General features: G+C 45.4%; 1 protein-coding gene across 4 annotated transcripts in view; it reads left to right on the forward strand.

The window, feature by feature from the left end:
* TFRC (transferrin receptor) overlaps positions 1-15,119 on the forward strand; it is a 137,052-nt gene that overhangs the window by 95,263 nt on the left and 26,670 nt on the right. The window contains exons 1-2 of one of the 4 annotated variants that reach the window (XM_043873906.1): positions 13,541-13,626; positions 14,051-14,198. The exons of 1 other annotated variant lie outside the window; for it this stretch is intronic. The gene's annotated coding sequence lies outside the window, so the exon portion shown is untranslated. Of the gene's footprint in view, positions 1-13,510; positions 13,708-14,050; positions 14,199-15,119 lie in introns of those variants that run through there. 2 more of the 4 variants (XM_043873904.1, XM_043873907.1) reach the window with 2 other exon arrangements.

The raw sequence follows: 15,119 nt of genomic DNA on the forward strand, positions 1-15,119 counted from the left end.
ATAGAAGTAGAATGGTGGGCTTCTGGAAGTAAGTCATCAGAGAGAACCCAAGGGAAGCGTTCTGGGCAGCTCCTTATCACCAGGTTCAGCACAGTGCCTGACACACAGTAGACCCTTGGACAAATCCATCCACTACACTGTGAATGAGGTGACAAGAATGGGAACAGACTTCCTCTATTCTCTGAACACGTGCAACATCAGAGGTGTCCCTCAGATAAGGAGAGGGAACTTGAACGATGGCCCCAGAGCAAACTCAGGCTTAGAAACAGGATGAGATAATGCAGTGTCTCTGGCAGAGGGAGCTGGTGCCATGCAGACAAGTACAGGGCAGGTGCCCCCTGCCACTCAGGCTGGAGGCTGGTTTAGCGCCATTCATGACCCAGCCCAGTGACTGAAAGAAATACGTCAGGGCAAGGGCTTGCACAAGGGCTAAGCACATAGAGCTACCCAACTAGGCTGGAGTGGTGTCTGCAGGCGCTGTGAAGAAGGGCAGGGCCTCAGGGGAGGGGACCAGAGGGTCACCTGAAGCTCAGCTTCTCGGGGAGGTCCTGGGTAGCCAGGGATGCTTCAGGTCTGGGCAATCCCCATGGGATGGGAGAGGGCGGGGGAGGGGTAGGATAACCTTGAGAGCACTTTCCCAGGCAAGAGTCGACCATGCCACGCACTGCTGTGTCAGCACCAGCCCTCCCCAGCTCCAGGCATGAGTGTCCTTGCCCAAAAGCCACTCCCTCTCCAACTCAGAGAGAAGAAGAGGAAACAGGTTAAGGCTGGTGCCCCAGGCACACCGACCTTTAACTTGGCTCCAAAACTAGCCTTCCAGATGCACACTCTGTGATCTGTTTCATATATTATGAATGTGTGAGTGGGGAGGCAGAATAGTGATTTAGTATTGTGTTGGCCAAAAGGTTCATTCGGGTTTTTCTGTAACCCTTTAGGTCCTCAGTAAGAATTTCTGTGGGTTTATTTGTTTGGGGTGGGGTGGGGGTAGAGAAAATTGGTCATGGTGTTTGTTTTTGAAAATTTCTACACTTGTTCTAGGCTTCCCTGGTGGCTCAGTGGTAAAGAATCCACCTGCCAATGCAGGAGACATGGGTTCAATCCCTGGGTTGGGAAGATCCCCTGGAGAAGGAAATGGCAACCCACTCCAGTATTCTTGCGTAGAGAATCCCATGGCAGAGGAGCCTGGTGGGCTACAGTCCGTGGGGTCAGAAAAGAGTTGGACACGACTGAATGAGTAAACAACAACAATAGTGTTTGTTGCAGCCCTAGCTCGCTCTCAGAAGTTGCAGAGCAGAGTCTGCTGACAGCGGTCCTCCCTGACCAGAGTCCTGGGTGACGTTCACAGCAGTTCTGGGTTGTTCCTGTTTAGTTTCAGAGACACTTTTTTCAGTACACCCAGGGTCATCAGGTAATCTGCTACCTGGGGACACAACGCTGATTCATAAAGCCTGATTCATTTGTGTGGAGCAAGAGAACTGCCATTCACATCACGGTCCAGGGGCTGCCCAGGTGGTGAAATCCTCTCAGAACTTGGGATGAGCGGGTGGTTTGGAAGTTGTGGATTGCCAGCAAAGAAGTGGGGTGGTCTCCAGGGTTGTTCATTTAAGCTGCGACGGCCCTGGTAATTGCCCTTGTCCACTGAAAGGCTCGGTAGGATAAGAGGCCACTATAGCCACAGAAAAGCAGCTGCCCTGCAGAAACCACTCCCATGCCAGCTGGCACAGCATGTCCTCTCTGTGGGAGTACTGCTAATAGGAACTCTCCTCCCTCTAAAGCCTACTCAAGTGTGCTCGGAAGACCAGCTGCCTGGCATCACCAGTGAGCTTGTTAGAAATGCAGAGTCATGGGGCTTCTCTGGTGGCTCAGTGGTAAAGAGTCTGCCTGCCAATGCAGGAGACATGGGTTTGATCCTTGGGTGGGGAAAGATCCCACATGCGTCAGAGCAGTTAAGCCTGGGCACCACAAGTGTTGAGCCCGTACTCTAGAGCCCTGGAGCCGCAACTACTGAAGCCCCAGTGCCCTGGAGCCTGTGTTCCGCAGCAAGAGAAGTCCGCACCGCGACAGGAGCTGCTCTCTACTCGCAACTAGAGAGTAGCCCCTGCCCCACACAACTAGAGAAAAGCCTGCGCAGCCACGAAGACCCAGCATGGCCAAAAATAAGGAAATAAATAAAAATTAAAAAAACAAAAGAAATGCAGAGTCATGGGCCCCTGCTTAGGGTTAGAATCTGCATTTTAACAGGCCCCAGAACACTCATGCTCTTTACAGTTTAAGAAGCCCTGGGCTGTAAAAAAGGAACAAATTTGAGTCAGTTCAAGTGAGGTGGAGGAACCTAGAGCCTGTTATATAGAGTGAAGTAAGTCAGAAAGAGAAAAACAAATATCATATGTTAACGCATTTATATGAAATCTAGAAAAATGGTACTGATAAACCTATTTGCAGGACAGGAATAGAGATGCAGATGTAGAGCAGGGACTTGTGGACACCGTGAGGGAAGGAAATGGGGAGACGAACTGAGGGAGCAGCACTGACATGTATACATTACCACGTGCAAAATGGATGGCTGGTGGGAACCTGCTGGATCGCACAGGGAGCTCACCTTGGTATCTAGGCTCCATGTGGATCTCAAAGTCCACTTTAGCTTGATTCATCTCAACACCCACAGGGAATCTTTCCTGTCCATTGTGTCCCTCAAGGCTGAAATGGGGAGGGCACTGGGCTCAGCACGGCTGCCTTCTATCCCGGATTCTCTTTCTCTCTGCAGCTCTCTGCTCCTATTGCCTACTTTTGAGTCCTGGTGTGGATTTTATTATAGGAGTGGGTCTCTTCAAATGCTTCTCTCTTTGACTCCGGTCTCAGAAGCAGTCATCTTAACAATGTTTAGAGATGGTTTATCATGATTAGCTGCTTTCTGATTACCTGGTTGGGGGCTGTGAGCTTTCATGTCATCAGTTAAACAAATTTCAAATCTCACTTTGCATATGTGAAACGAATCGCTAGTCCAGGTTCGATGCATGATGCAGGATGCTCGGGGCTGGTGCACTGAGATGACCCAGAGGGATGGGATGGGGAGGGAGGTGGGAGGGGGGTTCAGGATGGGGAACACATGTACACCCATGGCAGATTCAAGTCAATGTATGGCAAAACCAATACAATGTTACAAAGTAAAATAAATAAATAAATTAATTAAAAAAAAAATCTCACTTTGTCACAGGTTACTTCTAGGTCACATTTTGAGAGATTGTTATCCCAGACATATTGCATGTAATGACCTTGTCTTTATATTTTCTGATCTTTTAATTTTGTGCCTGTGGCATCGAATTCCATTATAAACTGGACTCAAACCCTCCCTCCTAAGATGGCTGTGGTTACAAGGTCCAGGCTGGAACTTGGAAGTAAGCATTCTGTTCTGGGCCCAGGGCTTCAACCATCTGCCTGCTGGTTAGTATTTCAGTGTTTCGGTACCTGAGATGCAGTGAAGGGTGGTTGTAAGATCAAAGATCTCAAAGATCTGAAGCTAAACTGTGCTGTTTAAAAACTGTGTCCCTTGAAATTAATTATTCTGTGTTCTTTGCACTCTCAAATATTTGTCTATAAAATGAATATGGTACCTACTTGACAGAATTGTTAGGAGGCTAAAATTGATGCAGTGTAAGCGAACAGGGTTCTCAGACTGACACCTGGGAACCTTAGCTCTAGGACACAGCTTCTCTACCATTCAGGAGACTGTGTGAGATGAAGCAGGGGAGCCAAGCCAACCCTCAAACAGTCTCCTCCTTGACCACATTTCCATGTACGAGAAATAAAACTTTTGGCAGGGTCATTTTCCAAACCAGGGGAACATTTGTCTACTTGCATGTATTAAGCTGAAGAAACCAAAAAGTTTCTGATGATACGATATTTTTCTAAACACTGGATTCACTGATTTAGGATTTGGATTTAATCATCTGTTTGCAACTGTTTTCTTTAGACATTTGTTCATGTTTCCCATTTATATCAGCACCTACCCAGAACTTCACAGCCTCTTTTTTAATCCCCTTTTTTGAAGACCTCAACTTTTGATAAATTTGGCCATATTGCACAGAGTTTGTCAGAATTGTGCTGTTGCTGTTTAAAGATGCCAGATTTACACCATAGAGGAAGGGGAACCAAGATACAAATTACGGAGTTGTAAACAACAGATGTCAGAAGGAGGAAGATGAAACTGATTTATTGATATTTTGAAACAAAGTTAATATATTTATTTTAATTCAGTTGCTCTCCATGGGACTTCCCTGGTGGTCCAGTAGTTAAGACTGCATTTTCAGTGTAGGGGACATGGGTTTGATCCCTGGCTGGGAAACTAAGGGGGATTCCCAGGTGGCTCACTGGTAAAGAATCCGGCCAATGGAAGAGACACAGGAGACGTGGGTTTGATCCCTGGGTCGGGAAGATCCTTTGGAAAAGGGAATGGTAACCCACTCCAGTATTCTTGGGCTTCCCTGGTGCCTCAGATGGTAAAGAATCCGCCTGCAATGTGGGAGACCTGGATTCGATCCCTGGGTCGGGAAGATCCCCAGGAGCAGGGAATGGCAACCCACTTCAGTATTCTTGCCTGGAAAAATCCCTTGGATAGAGGAGCCTGGCTAGCTACAGTCCATGGGGGTCACTAAGAGTCGGACATAACTGACTACATACACATGCACGCACGGGGATCTAAGATTCCACATGTGCATGGTATGGTAAAAAAAAAAAAAAAATAGGAACCTCCTTATCATAGATAAGTATACATACTGAGAATTTAATAAATCAGCTTGTCTTGTAGAGATAATATGAATGCATTGCACTTCTTTTTTTTTTTTTTTTTGCATTGCACTTCTATTAAACCTGTACTTAGATTTCTCTGATGGGTTGGTGGTGAGATAAGTAGGAGTCAGCATCATCAACCTTCAGGTTCTGCCTGGTCTGGAGTCTACATGCTTGTGGGAATCATTCATTTCTCCCACCTTGAGGGGACTTCAGTATATACAAAACAGTTCAAAGCTATTTTTCCTGTGTGGAGATAGTGAAGGATAGGGAAACCTGGCATGCTACAGTCCATGGGGTTGCAAAGAGTCGGATGTGACTGAGCAACTGAACAACAAGCCACTGATAGGAACCAGGACTCTGCCCCAAAGCTAGGCTATTATTTCTCCTGACCGTTTCTCCTTTGTCTCACATTCCCTCCCTTCCCAGGCTCCTCTGTTCATAGGATTTTCCAGGCGAGAATACTGGAGTGGGTTGCCATTTCCTTCTCCAGGGGATCTTCCTGACCTGGGAATCGAACCCTAGTTTCCTGCACTGCAGGCAGATTCTTTACTAACAGAGCTACAAGGGAAGCCCCTTCCCTAATTAACAACTGCTTAAATCTGTCCACTGGAACTCGGGGAAGGTCATGGAGGCTGTGGTGGTGGTGGTTTAGTCACTACATCAGGTCCGACTCTTGCGATCCCATGGACTGTAGCCTGCCAGGCTTCTTTGTTCATGGGATTCTACATGCAGGAATATTGGAGTGGGTTGCCATTTCCTTCTCCAGGGATCTTCTCGACCCAGGAATCAAACCCAGGTCTCCTGCATCGCAGGCAGATTCTTTACCGACTGAGCTACGAGGGAAGACCCTTTGGAGGCTGAATGAAGGCTATTTCCTATAATCAAAGAAACAGGGGACACAGAAAAGCTTTGTGCCCAGGAGTCACACAGGGCCCTGCTGGATCTCAGGACTAGAATCGTTTTTAGCACACTAGGTTTAGGTTTTTCTAGATTTACCTTCTCTTCACATGTACTCTTGGCTTGGCTTTGAAGGGAAGTGAAGTGAAGTCGCTCAGTCATGTCTGACTCTTTGTGACCCCATGGACTGTAGCCTACCAGGCTCCTCCGTCCATGGGATTTTCCAGGCAAGAGTACTGGAGTGGGTTACCATTTCCTTCTCCAGAGGATCTTCCCCACTCAGGGATTGAACCCGGGTCTCCCACCTCGTAGGAAGACGCTTTACCGTCTGAGCCACCAGGGAAGTCTTTTAGCACACAGTAGATACTTAATAAATCTTAGCTGTTATCTGTCATTCAGCTCTAATATCAAGGATGTTCCCAGCCAAATAGACTAGATTCTTCTGCATCATTTGCTAACTAGATTAGCAATAAACTGGGGAAGAGAGTCTATGTATAGTGTATCAGACTGCAACAGTATGTGAATATTACATTATCCACAGAAAAGAGAGAAACATGGAATAGTAGCACAATTAGCTAGTACATGCAAGACTAGATTTTGAACCCAGGTTTCTCTGCTCCAAAGGCCAGTCTGTCCCCTTTGAACTCTTGCTGAGAACTCAGCATGAGGTTACAATGTGCAGTGGCTGTTAAGGTAGGGACTGAGGTGGCTGGCAGCTGGCGTCTGTAAAGGCAGAAACCATCTGGATTGGTCAAACCATGCTTCCCAGACTGACTAGGGAGTGGGGAAACGTAGAATCATGTCCTGTGGTGGCCCTTAGAAGGGATCAGGATATTCCACCCGAAGGAAAGATGATGGCTGTGGACATAAGAGCAGTCTTCAAACAATAACCAATCTATCAAAAGTAGAAGGGAAAGAGAATTCAGTTCAACATGAGTGAAAACTTTTTTTTTTTTTGGCCACACTGCATGGCTTGCAGGGTCTTCCCTGACCAGGGATTAAACCCAGTTGGCAGTGAAAGCTGAGTCCTAACCACTGGACCACTAGGGAATTAACTAGGTAAAAACTTTCCAACAGTCTGAACTTCCCAAGGCTCTCCCAAACCTATCAAGATTTTGGAAGTGATAAATTTGCTCTCATTGGAATGGCTGATTAGAAGCTACACAACCACTTGATGGGGTGAAGTAGAGAAATTTTGTTATATGAAATCTCCATATGCTTAGTGGACATCTGTTATAGGCTGTATATAGTACATCAGTTAAAGTTCCTTCCAGATTTGAAATTCTGTTATGAAACTAGAAGGGCTCAATAGGACCTTATATGCTGCTCACAACTCCAACTTTGAGCACTGTATTCATTGGCATAAATATTCTTTTAATTAATTTTAAAATTAATTATGTATTCTGCTTTCCTGCTCTGAGTAACTTTTACCACTTGCTATAAAGTAGGGGCAAATTCCACAGTTTTAACCTGAATTGCTCCTGTTCCATGTTCTCCCGTGTGAGCCTCCTCTTAGCACAGAATAATTTAGTCAGGAGTATTAGGACAGAAACTGAAGGTTTTCAAGTACGTTTTAAAGGGGGAGAAATGCAAAATAAAGTGGAAAATAGTAGCAACCTCAAATATCAACCCTCAAATATATTAGTTGACAGTCCTCCTTCATTCTCTGGAACAATCCTGTTCCAGTGTGCAGAACTCCACATTTTTATTTTATGATTCTAGTCTAAGGTGATTTCCCTGAGCTTAGGATTCCAAAGTAAAGAAAGTGGATGCTGCTGCTGCTAAGTCGCTTCAGTCGTGTCCGACTCTGTGCGACCCCATAGACAGCAGCCCACCAGGCTCCCCCATCCCTGGGATTCTCCGGGCAAGAACACTGGAGTGGGTTGCCATTTCCTTCTCCAATGCATGAAAGTGAAAAGTGAAAGTGAAGTCGCTCAGCCGTGTCCGACTCTTAGCGACCCCACAGACTGCAACCTACCAGGCTCCTCCGTCCATGGGATTTTCCAGGCAAGAGTACTGGAGTGGGGTTGCCATTGCCTTCTCCAAGAAAGTGGATACAGGTTGTCAAATAGGAGCTGTGGTCAGAGCCAATGTAGGTTGGAGTGGCATCTATAGTAGTTACTGGGAGGACCTAGACTGTGTGTCCAGCAGAGTTCTGCCATCATTGACCAAAGTGTGTTTGAAAGCATTTGAAAAGACTTGATCTGTGTTCTCTAACAGTGCCTTCCCACTCAAAATACCTCAATCAATATTTGCTCAAGTGCAGGATGATAGAAAGTTGAAACAGTGGGCAAAGTAACAGGGAGAATCCTTTCAAGTTGATGTTTAACTTTGAGGAAGCTGTTTGTCCTGTTCACTAGAAAGATTTATGCTTCGAGAAAGGAGATGGATTAGGACTGTGGTTTTCAAACAGGTCATAGCCCACTGAGAAATTAATTTAATAGGTTGAAATCGGCATTTAAAAAAATTAAATAGACAATTCCAGACTGCTTTGCACACAGCAAGGGTGTTATTTAATGAAACTTTTACTTGTTTCATGTGAATATACACACATACCCATATATACTGGATGTAGTCCATGGGGTCGCAAAGAATCGGACACGACTGAGCTTCTGAACTGAGCTCAACTGATACTGGATAATGTCAAGTGAACATTTTACTGTGGAGCCGTGGAGCGCAGTCAAAAGTGTCTGAGAAATGCTGACATAAGAGAACTCATTTAGCATTTGGGCCACAGAGAGGACCCCAGAAAAAGCAAATGATTTTGAATCCTCAGTTTCTGAGTTGACAGATTAATGTATTTTATAAATTGTGATAAAATATACATAACATAAACAAGTTAATGTCTTACAAGTTAAGGGAAAAAGCACTAAATGCCTTTGTCTAAAAACTAAAACCCTCCCACCCCCAACCTGCATCATCTTAGAGGTTTGGATTTACAGTGCTGTCCCTCTCTCCCATCCTCCTTGGTCTTCCCCCTAGGTTCTTGATCTCTATCCCCTGGAAGGGGTGTATGTTTTGATTCTGATGTTGTGGGGTAAGTAGCAAAAGTTCCCTCTTGTACTTATGCCTGAGTTAGAGATGAGAGTGTTTATATTCGATTGTACTTTTACATTACAAAATAGATTATTAAAAAACAGGTAGCTAACTAGAATGTATTAATAAATAAGCACACATGGGCTTCCCAGATGGCTTAGTGGCAAAGAATCCACCTGTCAGTGCAGGAGCCATAGGAGACTCAGGTTCGATCCCTGGGTTGGGAAGATCCCCTGGAGGAGAATATGGCAACCCACTCCAGTACTCTTGCCTGGAAAATTCCATGGACAGAGGAGTCCATGGGGTCATAAAGAGCTGGACATGACTGAGCACAAATAGGCGTATAATTTGGAACAAGATTTAGAGTAGAGAAGTACAGTCTGCCTTAATAAACACACTAAAATCTTACCTTCCTTTTCAGATCTGGGCAGTTGGCTGTCGCAGACCTTGATTCACTTTTATTTTTGCTTGTATTTCATATTTGGATCCTTATTATTTGTTCTTTGAGTATAAATTCTATTTCCCCAGCCATGTTGTTTGCATTTTCAGGGGTACACATTCCTTTCCCGTCTCTTCACGTGTCTTTGCTGGACACACAGTGCTGTCCTGTGCTGTGCTTAGTCACTCAGTCGTGTCCCACTCTGTGAGCCCGTGGGCTGTAGCCCTCCAGGCTCCTCTGTCCGTGGGGATTCTCCAGGCAAGAATACTGGAATGGGTTGCCATGCCCTCCTCCAGGGGATCTTCCCAACCCAGGGATCGAACCCAGGTCTCCCACATTGCAGGCAGATTCTTTACCAACTGAGCCACCAGGGAAGCCCACAATACTACTCAATGAGCATTATTGTATAAATGCCATAAATGGTTATTGATTACCTTTTCCTCTCAGCCATTATCAATAACGGAGTCACTTTTACTGGAATCAGGGGAGTCAAGTGCCACTGAAGGTGAGAGAGTCAATTCCTAGGCAGGTTGATAAGAAGTCTGGGGTCCCCGAGGAGGAGAAAGGGGTCTGGGACTCTGGAAAAGGAGATGGGATCTGGAATTCTCAAGGAGAAGGAAAGGAGAAACTGTTTTCCCTACGTTCCTTAGTAAGGATTATATAACAACAGTGTATCCTGCTTGAGGAGGGTTTCTCCTTCCTGCAAACCTTCTGACTAATCCTGATATCTTAGAATGTATATTATGGCAGTGGGTCTGGTAAGATCTTTCTATTGTTAACTATAATCCTGTCATCTTAAGATGTAAATTGTGGGAGTTCAGTTCAGTTGCTCAGTCTTGTCAGACTCTTTGTGACCCCATGGACTGCAGCATGCCAGGCCTCCCTGTCCATCACCAACTCCCAGAGTTTACTCAAACTCATGTCCATTGATTCGGTGATGCTATCCAACCATCTCATCCTCTGTTGACCATTTCTCCTCCCGCCTTCAATCTTTCCCAGCATCAGGGTCTTTTCCAATGAGTCAGTTCTTTGCATCAGGTGGCCAAAGTATTGGAGTTTCAGCTTCAGCATCAGTCCTTCCAATGAATATTCAGGACTGATTTCCTTTAGGATGGACAGGTTGGATCTCCTTGCTGCCAAGGGACTCTCAAGAGTCTTCCCCAATACCACAGTTCAAAAGCATCAATTCTTTGACACTCAGCTTTCTTGATAGATTGTGGGAGTGAGTCTTTATAGATTGTGAGAGTGGGTCTTTATAGATTGTAGGAGTGGGTCTTTATAAATTGTGGGAGTGGGTCTGGCAAAATTTTTACAACCTTTAGATATTCTTTTGATTTATTGTAGTAACTAATTAAAAAGTATTTAATTCCCTTGCTAAGACTAGCAAAGGGGGCACTCTCCGTCTCCCTTCTGATGTCTGTCAGAAGCTTTCTCAGTCCCTTTTCATACTTTTATAAAACTGCTACACAAAAGCTCTTGAGTGATCAAGCCTGGTCCCTGGTCCCAGAGCTAAATCTGCTTCATCAGAGATCAAGAATCTGACACTGTTGACCGTAAGCTATCAAAGACAACTTTCCTTTTCTGGACAAATAACCTCATTGCTAGTTGCTTAGAACTTTTCAGTTTCCAGGCCACATTTACTTATTTGGCTTGGGCTCTGAACTAGCAGCACCTTGTATTTGTATAACTGTGTAGTTTAAGGAGCTTTCCTACTTTTTAGGGGGAAAAAATAGTTATTTTCCTGGTGAAGGAAATAAAAGCATGTTATCTCTATGTGGCCAATGGGAAAACTGAGGCATAGAGCGCCATTAAGCCCATCATTCTGCAGCACAGTTGGGACAGCTCTGGACTAGTTGCTATCTTTGAGGCTGGGGCCCTTTTCACCTCATCAGTGACTTCTCTGCTTTACTTTTCCCTGTTATTCCTCTCTCACTGAAAATAGGAAGATTCCTGCTTTCATCTCAAGGTGAAGAAAAGGGAGGGAGGGAGAATTTTGCAGCTAATGATGCCTGTAACTATCTTCCACCACTGGTTTCCCTGAGGTATTTACATAGAGTGGGATTTTTAATACACACCACAGGAAGCTGGTCTCATCAATCTAAGTCTGGCCTGAAGACATCTTCCATGTTACTTTCCTGCCTGATCCCACTGTATTCCACCCAGACAGACTCAACCAAGAATCTTCTCTGTGCCAGAGTAGACTGTGGTTTTAGGAGACTACACCTGCCTTATCTCATTTAAACACACAGAAAAATCTGTGAAGCAAGTATTTTTTATTCTCATTTAAGAGCTGATACAACCCAGGCTCAAGAAAGTGGAGAACTCCAGTTGCTTAACTTCAGTTTTTGTGCTCTTTCCCCAGATCTTCAGGGCTTTTATTTATTTACTTGCTTGTTTATTATTTAAGCACATTGTACACCCCCCTCCAGTCTCCAATTTCCTTTATGCAAACTTCTAGTATACATGATTTTAAAACAATTTTTGTGTGCCTTTTGGAAAAACTGCATGCATTTTAGGTAAGTCTTATGTTAAGTCCGTGGAAGGTTGGAAATTGAATAATATCCATTTCAGTTATGATGAATAGTTTAAATAAAGTTACCAAATTTATTTCATTGAAAGCATCCAAGTTGTTGGTCTCCAGAAGTGGGAGCTAATGCTATTCAATAATGGCAACAACAACAACGAAACTCTGATTTAAAAAAGTAAAATCTAAAAAAAAAAAAAGTAAAATCTTTGAACAAATGTATGGAATATCAGACAAAGCAGAATTGCCTCTCATTGAACTGAACTGATGGGTTCCACAACAAAGCATGACAAATTTATTTTGATCTACTTGAAATTACAGAGGAGGGAGATCCCGCAGAGCTTCTAGGGAGAAGGGGATAGTGAAGGGAATGTAATTGCATTCTATCCCTTGTTACTAATAAAAGCATGAAAATAAATACATAATTGACATGCTCTTTAGTGTCTTCTTTATGGTTTCATTCTAGTGAATGTAAATGTTTTAATTTGGATTTTCATAGATTACATCCTGACCTGCAGTCTCCTAAGTCCATTTTCTCCACGTGCTTATAAGATTTTCACCCGGATATCAGCATTGCTTGTTTCTTTTCTTTCTTTTAAAGTCGACCTGCTGTCAGAATTTCAAGTTGGCCCCATCAAAGCGAATCTGTTCCATTCCCTGCTTTAACTTTTTTTCTGTGTAGATCCACTAAGGTGCGGCGATATTCCTAAATATGAGATTTTAAAATACTTCTTAGTGAGACACTTTAGGGAACAGTCGTATAGAGAGGGCGGTGGACAGACATCCCTGCAGTAGTAAGGGGAAGAGCAGAATCTCAAGGACGGGAAACAGATTTGCATTTCAGAGGACTGTTGTTGTCTCCCTCTAGGCTCCGACCCGGAGAGCTTTATCTGTAACCCTTTTTATGGCCCAAGACTATTCTTGCTTAGGGCTATTCGTAAACGTGTCTAATCTCGATCACTGTCTATTACCGACCAAAGGGAGGGAAACGGTGAGAATGTTTGCTAAGAGTTTAGAAAGTGATAACAGTCCATTTTATTTATTTATTACGCATTGCACAATCCTATAATAACAACAATGGCAAGGAACATCAAAGTTCTACAATTCTATCACCCTAATAAGTCGCTTGTTTCTATTTTCTCTTCCATTCCCTCATGCATTAAAATATTCTGCAAAGTTCCATGCCAGTCTTAGTGATTCATGGGCAGCTTTTATATATCCGAAATACAAATCTGCATTTTCCTTTTTAAAAAAATTATAGTTGATTTACAATATTGTTAGTTTCAGATGTACAGGGAAGTGATTTGGTTATACATATATACATATCTATATTCTTCGATTCTTTTCCATTAAATATTATTACAAGATATTGAGTATAGTTCCCTGTGCTATACAGTTACATTTTGCTTTTAATTCTGTTTTTCTTATCCCATTTCTGATGCTGCAAAACATATATTCACAACATGGCTTTAGTGCCTACTTAATATTTCAGCAACGACAGACACTTTAAAATAAATATTTCAGTTTAAGTATCCAGCATTTAGGAGTAAACGCTAACACCATTTGACCTTGCACTGCACAGCCAGAAGATCGGTCAAGGTTAGACGGAGGGCTCCGGGAGGCAGGGCTGCGGCTGCGCGCCAGTGAGGACGCAAGGAGGAAGTCAGCGCACCGCTCGCCTAACCCCTCCTGCACCTGCAGTCTGGCGCCTTTTCCCTCCGACCTCGCGTAGCGCGGTCCAGCGTTCCAGGGAAGGCCTGCCCAACTTCTAGCCCCAGGCTTTTTCCAGAGCTCCTCTGAAGGTGTACGTGATATAGGAAGTGACGCAAGAGAGAAAGCGGAGCCAGACTATAAACTGCCAGTTGGGGGTGGTTATCCCAACAGAGGGCGTCGGTAAAGACTGGTGGCGGGCCGGGAAGCCGCGGACGGGGGAGGCGCCTCTGTGAGTGACACGCGGCTGCTAGAATCCCGCCGACTCTCCAACCCTCCCCTCAGCCTGAGGGGCTGCTCGGAGCGGGCTCGGGTGCGACCCTCCTCGGTGCGGTCCAGCCGCCTGGGGAGCCGCGCGGGGCGCCGGGAGGCTGCAGCGCCTCCGGGTTGGCGGGCGGGAAGTAGCCCGCGTGGCGGCGGGAAGGGGCTGTGGCGGGGAGCGGAGCCGGGCTGCAGGTGCAAGCGGGGTGCAGCGGCGCTGCGGGACGGGCTCCCCGACCTTCCCTTACCGGTGCCCTCCTCCCCTCGGCCCCCGACCCTGCGAATAGGTTCAGTTAGGGTCCTGAGGGCGAGATGAGGGGGGTTCCACTGTCGTTCTACGCCCTGCCATTTTGCTCCCGGCTTCCCGGGTCACCCGGATCCCTTGTCCTCACCAGCTCGCCCTGAGAAGATGCCGGCCCTGTCGGGACAGCCCTAGGCTGCAGGCCCGGGAGCGAGGCGTCAGCCACGCTGCCGCAGCGCTGAGCCACTCTGCGCGGAGCACGTGGCCCCTGCAGGATGTGTTCCCAGGGAACGGCTGTCGGGGTGCGTGGATGACCTTGAGCTCGTAGCCCTTCGATTCCTCGGGGCCCGCCGGGGCCGTGGTCTCATTGTTGAAAGGGACAAAGCTGTCCCCGACTGCATTACGACTGCGTCCTGGGCATGTAGACAAGGGTTTCTGTAAGCCATGTATTTGAACTCTAGCACAGCCTGATCTTTCGGCGTTGCCTGTTGTCCTTGTGTGTGGGTTCTGCTTTTTCTAAGAAGCCAACTGAATCCCTCAGGTGTTCATATTTACGAGTATTCGGATTGCTAGGCTCTTCTCACTAACAGATGGGAGACCATAGGAATAAGACTTCTACTTTGTGAAAGCTATGGTCTAGGGGCCAAATAAAAGCTATTTGGATTGGAATGGGCTTTTGCCTTCAGGAAATAAGCGACATGGTATCAAAGGGCTGTGCTTGATGATATAAAACGCCTTAGAAGCCCATTGTATCACTGTTTGCGGTGGACAGCTTTCTAGGCTAGTAATTGGGCGGGTGGGCAAGTTGTGATTTGACACAGGTTAACATTTTGCCATAGGCCAGATTGTGGTGACTGGGTATGCCAAGGAAATTGACTGCTGGTGCTTTTTCTGGTAAAAAGGTTGAATGAGGAGATAGTTATCCTGTTACAGAAGTATTTGGATACCTGATAACCTTTATTTTAGGCTTAGATAGGAGTTTGGAATACTAGATGCTGATTCCTTGGTCTCTGAGCTGGGGAATTTGACCTTATTGACAAAGACATTTAAGGTGATTTCCAGAAGTGCTTTTCTTTTCTTTTTTTTTTTTTATGGGATCTTAGTTCCCCAGGCCAGGGCTGAAACCTGTGCCCCTTGCGGTGGAAGCCCAGAATCTTAACCACTGGACTGCCAGGGAAGTCCCTCCCTGATTTTTCTACTTTGAAAATTAAGGTTAGGCTCCC

This window comes from Cervus elaphus, chromosome 19, assembly GCF_910594005.1.
Source record: "Cervus elaphus chromosome 19, mCerEla1.1, whole genome shotgun sequence".
Lineage (NCBI taxonomy): Eukaryota > Metazoa > Chordata > Mammalia > Artiodactyla > Cervidae > Cervus > Cervus elaphus.